Source organism: Callorhinchus milii, unplaced genomic scaffold (assembly GCF_018977255.1).
Source record: "Callorhinchus milii isolate IMCB2004 unplaced genomic scaffold, IMCB_Cmil_1.0 Scaffold468, whole genome shotgun sequence".
Lineage (NCBI taxonomy): Eukaryota > Metazoa > Chordata > Chondrichthyes > Chimaeriformes > Callorhinchidae > Callorhinchus > Callorhinchus milii.
The window spans coordinates 15,765-24,497 of NW_024705209.1; the positions used below are offsets into that span (position 1 = coordinate 15,765).

Genomic DNA, 8,733 nt, shown 5'->3' on the forward strand with positions numbered 1-8,733 from the left:
CAAAAGACCACGTATCGCAATACTTAACTGCACAGTCTCAAACAACACCAAGCCATGATGATGCAAGCTTGAGACCACACTGCCATTTGGCTGATGCCGGTCTCCGGGGCATGATATTCATTCTCTCGGGGACCACAAAGCAAACAAAAACGACTCTGGAGGGCTCAATGTGCACTCCGTTGTAGTCGGTTTGGCCATGGCACACCTGGTGTCTGCATGCTCGAAAGCACCAGCCAACTCCACTATTATTTCATAGCACAGAATAAAAATCGAACCCCCCCCCCCCCCAATACCTATCGCCGCTTTGCAGACATCGTGTGTACAAGTGTGCGCGATGGGCACGGTAGCAACAAAACCACCACCGAGCTTCAGCGGGCGTGTCAAATTTCAATTGATTAGGCGACAGTAAACGATCCGAGTTTTCTCTTAAGATGTGAGTGCAGACGCAGCCGTCACGCCTCGCTCGCCGCGCTGTCCCTCGCATAGCGCCAGATCGCCACCACCCTGTCGTCGCCGCACGACGCCAGCAGCCCCGGGTCACTGGGGCTCCACGCCACGCAGTTCACATCCCGGTCGTGCGCTTTGCGAACGCACGCGGCTTCGTAGAACCGAGGGCTTTTCCCGTCGCCTTCTGCACAGCCTCCTCCTCAAACACTCGGATGGTGTCATCTCCGCTGGCTGTCGCTATGGCGCCCGTGAGCTTGCACCTGGTTTGAAATTTGTATTTTGGGGTCAAAACAGAAAGGGTTTTGATGTGAGAAAATTGTACGATTTGAGTTGTACGTTTGTGGGTCTACAGTACGTTTGAATAGCCAAGCAAATGAAATATACGTAATGCAAATATGTAAACTGTCTCAACCTTTCTTCAGAGACTTACCAAGAGACGTCGTAAATGACTCGTGTGTGATGGCCAGAGAGGGTGCACACACACTCCCACGTGGCGCCGACTGCAACACAAATGCATCCAAACAACAAACATATTTCACATGTAACGTGAACGGAGAAGCTGTGTGTGTAGGGCGTCGGCTGGAGTTCCGCGTGTTTGTATTACCCCCCGAGCTGGTAGCCGCGCCCTCTTGCCAGATGCGTATGGTTTTGTCATCGCCGCAGGAGACAGGCGGCGCCCGGTCGCGTCGAAGTCGATGCTCCACACGGTCGACTCGTGCCCCTCCAGCGTGGCAAAGCTGATCCAGTCGTCGCCATCATCGCGGTACAGGCGGATGCTGTTGTCGTAGCTTGCCGATGCCAGCACCTTTCCGTCGGCAAGCACGGCAACCGAGACGACCAAATCGTACGCATTTCACAGGTTACAATTCACTGCAATCCAAACCCCACAAGTCCTTTACCCCCGAACTTCGAAGTCATTGTTAAAACCACTGCTGCTGCTCAGGTAAAAGGTGGGATATGTTTGAATTTACCTCGCTGTTGGGATGCCAGACAATGTGCTTGACGTCCTGCGTGTGCGAGTTGAGGACGCTTGCGCATTCGTAGTCTTCATCTTCGTCCACTGGCGGCACGCACGGAAAACAGTGGCGAGATTTACCGCGCGGATATATGCACTTGCTGGCGATCGGTTAATACGCGCCAAGTATCACCCACAACTCGGGCCGTGGATTAATTCCAACGGGGAATTGAAATGTGAAAAATGTTGAAATTATGTAACACCATCAATCGTAAGGCACGGATGTCAGGTAAGTGTAAGCTGCTTATGAGTGGCTTATTTGAGTCATACAATTTACTGTAACTTATAAATAATTGAAAAACTACTTTAATGTAGTATGCATGAACTAAAAATAGCAATGAATATAGTTTAACACTTTTAACGTTATTGTAAAAAAAGACTCTACGGGGAATAACTGCTTTAACTACTTATTTCCACGGTTTTAATTTAAAATATTCTCAAATGTGCATCACCTAATTTCTTACTTAAATTAATCATATACACTTCAAATCTGTGGCAATAAAAAAAGGTCTACCAATTACACACACAGCAGCACCGATTTAATTACCATTTGCATATGCAAAGATATAATAATTAAATGTGGTCTAATTAAGAGCAGCGTGTGATAATTGAAGCACTAATGACATGATGCATTGTGATGCGCTGTTTGACTAAAGACCCAATTTGTAATTTAATTACACAGAAGTAACTAACAAGCCCCCTGGTTACGGTAATTAGACTGGGACGATGTAACAGTAATTAGCAGTTGCATTTTGGTTGTAAATATTGCTGCAGCATACGGCGTGTGGCAAGTGTCAGCAGAGATCTCCCCGCGCTCATTCATACGGCTCTTTCTGCTGGGCATTTGTCGGCACTGCGCACTGCGTGTGTGTGCGCGTATCTTGGCGTGCGAGTGCTGTCGCCAAAAGCTCCCTCGCAATAAACACGGCATCAAATTGTCCTCCTTGCTTATCCTCAAACCCGCACCAACAGTATCCGCAAAGTGATCTCATAACCGATGCACAAAGTGCAAGGTGATAATTGGGTAAGATAACTCCAATGTTGAAACGAGAAAAAAAAAGCCATCGGGTAATGTAAAAATTACTACTTTGTATAAACAAAAAATATACTTCTAAACTAGATGAGTATCATGGAAAAAAATAAATATAACAAATTTCGATTATCTGATGAAATGCCGGAGAAAAATAAAATAAAAATTCACAGCATGCCGACTGCCACCGGTAGATTCCAACTCCCAATGCGTTTGAGTCTATTGAAAATAACACTTGGCAAGTGCTTGCTGGTGTCGATGTAAGGGAACAACAGACACCTCCACGATTGGTAGGTGGGTGGTGGGGATGAGGAGGAAGGTGGGTGGAGGTTTGAAAACTGTTAAATTAAGTTGGTCACGCTGCATTACCGTTGCAGATCCTCCAGCATCTCCCGATAATTGGCGGCGAGAGACACGTAACGATGTCTGACATGGAGCACGCATGCGAGGGCCACGTGATTTCATATGACATGTCGGAGCTGCTAGCCCACTGCGACGCCCCACTCGTATGTCATCAGGAGACCTCTCTGGCTTTAGTGATGTGGTTCAGAGACAGGCAAAGGAATGCTAGAATATGGCTAAACAAATATAGATGAGGAAAGACCGATATCCAGCTTTTCTAGGTCACAGCGTACAGCCCGTTGAAACGGTATACATATAATACTGTTGTAATTACTAACTGTTTATCTTAAAAGGATGTTATTCCTGTCTAATGCAAACGTCAAGGCAGGAGATTTCATTTGTTCACCGCAGACAGAATGGGGAGTGCCACTGATTGCAAAAATACCTGGGTCCCCTGGCTCCGTCACACATAAACTGCAGGAAATTCAAATGAACGCCTTTCACTGCTTTTTGTTGGCACTGCTCTGCAAATAATTAGGTACAACACTATATTTAACTTAGGTTTGTTTTTTAATCGCGTGCTATTGAAAACACTCCACGCAGTGGGTGGCCCTCTGTATACACTGATGGTGAGAAATATTTCCCTACAAAATAACCCTCTGTATACTTTGGGTCTCAAGGTGGGATCTGCGATGGCGACATGTTGTCTGGTCACTAAAACGACCACATCATTTGTGGCAGACACGCAGACACATGTGACTTGTAAAGCTAAGCAGGTTGGATTAATGCGATTAGACTAATAGGGTCTGTGGTCAATTCAAAGCAACTCTTTGTACAAAATGCACTAAATATAAATGTTACATTTAAGTACTATGCACTAGTATTATGGTTTAACTGTACTTTAAATGATTGCTTGCACCTGGAATCTAAACATTCCATCAACATATATTTTTGTAAATTCACTAAAAAGGCATATAAATGGGCGTGAAATTATCACCAAGCCTGATGTAAGCACATATGAGAAAAATACAATTAAATTGCAGCAAATCTGCCACAATGGCGTAAACTTTTTGGAAAAACTCAAATCGGTGACCTGCACGGGAAGAGGCATCTGCAGAAAGAAAGGCTACACAAAGCTCAACCGGTGACTTCACTTGGGGTATCTGCGGATGCCTTCTGCACATCCAGCATTGGGGACTGGTATCTCACTTGCATACCAAACTCGAATGCTTTTTTAATTTTTGTTACTATTTTTTTTATCACTCCCTGTGCCTGACCTCATACGTTGGTGCTGTGAGCCTCCTTATACACGGTGGGCTTCTCGTGTGATCTTGACACTACTTAAAACAACAAAGTGAGATGGAAGCCATCAGCTGCTGAGGCTGGGCATGCACACCTTCCCAAATCCAGACACTCTTGTCACGACTGCAAGTGGCCAGCAGGTTTCCTGATGGAGCCCAGGCCACGCCCTTGACTTCATTCTCATGTCCTTCCAGAGTCGCAGTCACCTTGAATGAATGAAGAACAAATGGTGAACACTGTTGCATCCATTAAAGACAAGCTAATTTCTGGAGGTACATTGTGTTTGCGTGCTTTCAAGTGATAGCACATTGACTGGACAAATAGTGGTCTTATACAGTGGCTATTTATATTTATTTCCAGCTCAAATAAACATGAATGTGGTGCTCATCTCATATTTATAGCCCTGAGGCAGTGGTGGAAATTCCACATACTATGGCAGGGGCAAGGAATGCATCCATAAGATATCCAATGTAGACTTCCACACAGGATGGTACTAATTTCACTGACTCTAGAATGAAAATGGGCCTAGTCAACCCCCAATTAGGAACTAAACTTGTAACCTTCCGATTGTGTCCACTCAGTCGACCATTGAGCCACCTTGCCAGATTGAAACAACTAAAATATAGAGATACAATCATCGTCTGCTCCTTCCATCATCTCATTAGCAAAATGAGGCCAAACATATCTCTGGCAAGGTTCTCTTTCTGTCGCCAGTATTGCTGCTTTGTTCAATCTCAATCCTTGTTCTTCTTGGTTTTCTATCATCACCTATTCCTTTATTCTTCCATCATCATAAACCACAAAAACTAATTTTATGCACAACTTAAACCACCAATTAAAAATACAGTACTTTGCTTCTACCTTTGTTTAAAAAAAAATTAAGCATAGTGTACTTGTGTAAGGTGTGTGTAGACTTCCATGTGCGATGCTTTGCGTAGGTCCACAAATGCTCTCCACGCACACCTCGAAATCACCGTCGCGTCGGCTCCACACACAAGTGGTAGCGTCGAAACTCGCAGAGGCCAAGCGGGTCCCACACGGAGACCAAGCCACATTGCGCACCGTGCGCTGATGAGCGTCGGCCAGAACCGAGCGGCACACCCAGCCATCGCCTGCAACACCCATGCACATCATAACAGACACCGCCACTGGTTTGGTAAACGATAGGGTGGGACTCTTGTTCTTCATTATCATGCGATAATGAGATGTTCTTATCATTATGAATCGTACGATGAAGATCCACTATTGTCCAAACTTTGGCCAACTTCATGAATGAGATGCATCTCTTATACCTGGTTGAGCCATTACCCTGAAATACAATTTTTAGATAAATGGAGTGAATGTATAATTTGCCAAGGCAGTTATTTACCAAAGAAGGGTCTAGCCAACGATTTATTGAAAAAAGAAATGCCATAATTATATACGCACGGGAGAAAGGTACTCATTTATTGGACATGAATTCCCTGTTTGATATAATCAATAGCACTTAGGCACATTAACTTAATTGCTGGCAATTGAACACTGTGCTGACCATAACGAAAATGATCCCGCTACATTAAACGCTCTTCGATGGCCACACTAAACATCTACAGGACAACAGGGCATTATTCACCTATGACAATGTGATAACAAATTCACACAATTGCAACGTGTTTAATTAATTGCCCTACCTCTAGGTTTTAAATACTGAAAGCAATGCAAGTGGGTCTTACACTCTCAAAGGTGTTTCAATTTCATTACTTCATACGTTTAGTTGGGCTGACATGATCTGCACTTGTAAATTTAGCTATTGCTCATTAAGTACGTTGGGGTTTTTTTCATGGCAAAGGTGTAAAGTTCTTTTTGAAATTAGAATTAGACTTTGTTGGGATAAATAGTGCAGCTTTAAATACACGAAGCAAGGTGACATCTCACTGACACAAGTCTGTTACTAGGGAGACCTATGGAAGAACTAGGAATGTAGACAAAACAATACGTTTCTTCAAATTATAGTAAATACAAAAAATATACACACAATCAGGTTCCTACTACGTCTTATTACAATGAAGGTAGCGAAAAGAGTACCATTTTGTGAAAAGACATGTCCACAATTGGTTCGGCAATATATAAACAGATAACCGTCACCATGCAATCATTGTTAAAGAATAAAACCTATGGTTATATTGCATTTTTCTATAAAATGTTAAGTAAAAATGTCAAAGCAATACAAATGATGTAATTTGGATTTCTAAAGCGTCTACAACCACATCTCAAAACAACTTAAACAATTTAGTGGGGGTAAAAGAAAAGAAAATGTAAAAAAAAACTACATTTGATTACTGACCAATGTTTCAAAATAAAACATGATTTATCCTTTCGTAACCCAAAGGTAGACATCACTAAAGAAACGTGCATGGATTTGGAGAATGTGCTATTATGTACTGTAATACAATTTTGGGGGAAATATCTAAGTCATGTAGGGTACAATGAATAATGTATCAAACACTGGACGAAGAAATTACTCCACTTACGTGAATTAAAAAACATTGTCATTCACTACATCTTAATTTGAGTGGGATTATTTTTTTTGTACAACAATGCAGTACATGTATTGTTTAATTCTATAGATGTTCGTAACACTTATTTTCTCAAATAGACATCATACAATGAAAACCCCTTTAGAACCCAGTTTCAGCTTTCAATGTTCTTAAACAGTTATTCCAGTGCGGTATGAAAGCAACTATTCAGATTATCGTGGAGGACACAAATTGAACGTTGTGAAAGGGCTCGAAAGCTGAAATTTGGCACATCCATAAACTAATCTACGTTCATTGCAAGACAAATCATTGCAGCATATATTTTTGTGTGCCCGGGAAAACTAGGCCGGGTGATGTATTTTATCTGTGAAAGCGCTTAATAGCTCATCAGATTCCTCCACTACAATAATTCCGATTCTGAATATTCACAGGGTCAGCATAAAAGGGGTGTACCGTGCAGATTATATTTAGCATTGTGCCAAACCGAGTAACTCGTGGAGTGTAACGCTGGTGCATAAAATGCTTAACTAATGTGTCAATCCAGTGCAAGAACTCTCTCTCCACGGCGGCGATGGGGGCCGTTTGACCATACTTCACCAGGATGGTCAATGCGGGTTAAATCAATGGGAGGGGGAGTGCTCGGACTTGTCAAGATATCTATCGCCGCCGATGTTAGCCGTGACGGGGAATCAAACTCAGGTTACACACTTAGTGTTTGTCAAGCAGCGCGAAGTCTGTGAACCACTTTAAAGTTAAACCGCGCCACCCTCTAGCGACGGCTTACGGAGCACTGCACAAGAACCCACAGCGCAATTGCAGTGCGCACAATATAACACCGCCAGATATACAAGTCCGAAGAGCCAATGTTTGTACATTTACCACCGCGGAAGGTGCAAGTGATTGTGAAACGTGACTGCTTTCAGGAGGCCGTTCATCCAGCAGTGGATTGACGGCAGCTTGCCGATGATGCCCATTCACCGCGGCGTGTGGGTTCACTGGGCCCCAAAGCACCGACCTCGCCTAGAAGCTTTGCCGGAAAATGGTGCCCGCACCCCCGTACGCTCCACTATCCGATGCCCTCACCTTCCCTGCCCCAAATTCGCACCGTCTTGTCTCCCCCGCAGCTGGCGATCAGAGCTCCACCGGGGCTCCACGCCACCGACCACGCTCTGTCCTGGTGGCCCGCGAGCCTGTGGAGCACCTGCAGGCTGCCTTTCATCTGTGCGTCTTGCTGTGTATCGGCAATGGTTAACGTCTTACACGGCACGGTTGCTGCAGTGTTAGGCCCAATATGGCCGACCTCGTTACGTAGTCAATTTGGGGAACAACCCCCAACAGCAGCCGGGCAAAGCGAACGCAATCCGCCGACATCCGTCACGACGGCGCATTAAATAGCAACAAATTTCAGCGCGTTTGTCGAGCGGGATTTGTTTTGAGTGGACTTAGCGTGACATTTGTCGTCTTTTGTCTTTGTGAGATTTCTCGCCGTCGACGCGCCGAAGTCGTCACGGAGTGGGCGGATTAAGCGATGATGGCCGCTCTGCAGCTGCTGCCCTTCGAGTGCGTGACAATCCACTGCTGGATGAGGGCAGCCTCAGGCGAAGGTCATTTGCCCCACACCACTTCTCATCACTCTGGCTTGGTGGAGGTGGGGTATAAAATAACAATGGATTTCGTTGCATTGCCCGCTACTGCCCAACAATGTTTATTCTACCTGGTTTTTTTGTGCATGGAGGTTTCCCCATCCAAGTGTTATTATGCAGGTTCAAACATGCTTAGCTTTGGGGAACTAACAGAATAGGGCACTTTTGGGGTGATTATGGCCATATGTGGAGAATTAGAGAATAATTTAACGTTTCTGACGTAAATCGCGCTCACGATTAGCACGGTTGCCTGTGTACGGTGCGAAAGAAGTTCAACATACAATTTATCTAGATGTAGGCTGCGTAAGAAAAACGTACATAAACTTCATTAAAACAATCCTAGACTAAAAATGTTAACGAAACACACCAATGCCAACTTTTGTATAGGGTACAATGTGTCACCTGTAAATAATTACAGATAATAGTTTAACTTAATAA

The 8,733-nt window shown here is 44.2% G+C and overlaps 1 pseudogene; it reads right to left on the bottom strand.

The window, feature by feature from the left end:
- Positions 1–452: 452 nt before the first annotated feature.
- Positions 453–7,871, bottom strand: LOC121852141 (annotated as a pseudogene).
- Positions 7,872–8,733: the final 862 nt, after the last annotated feature.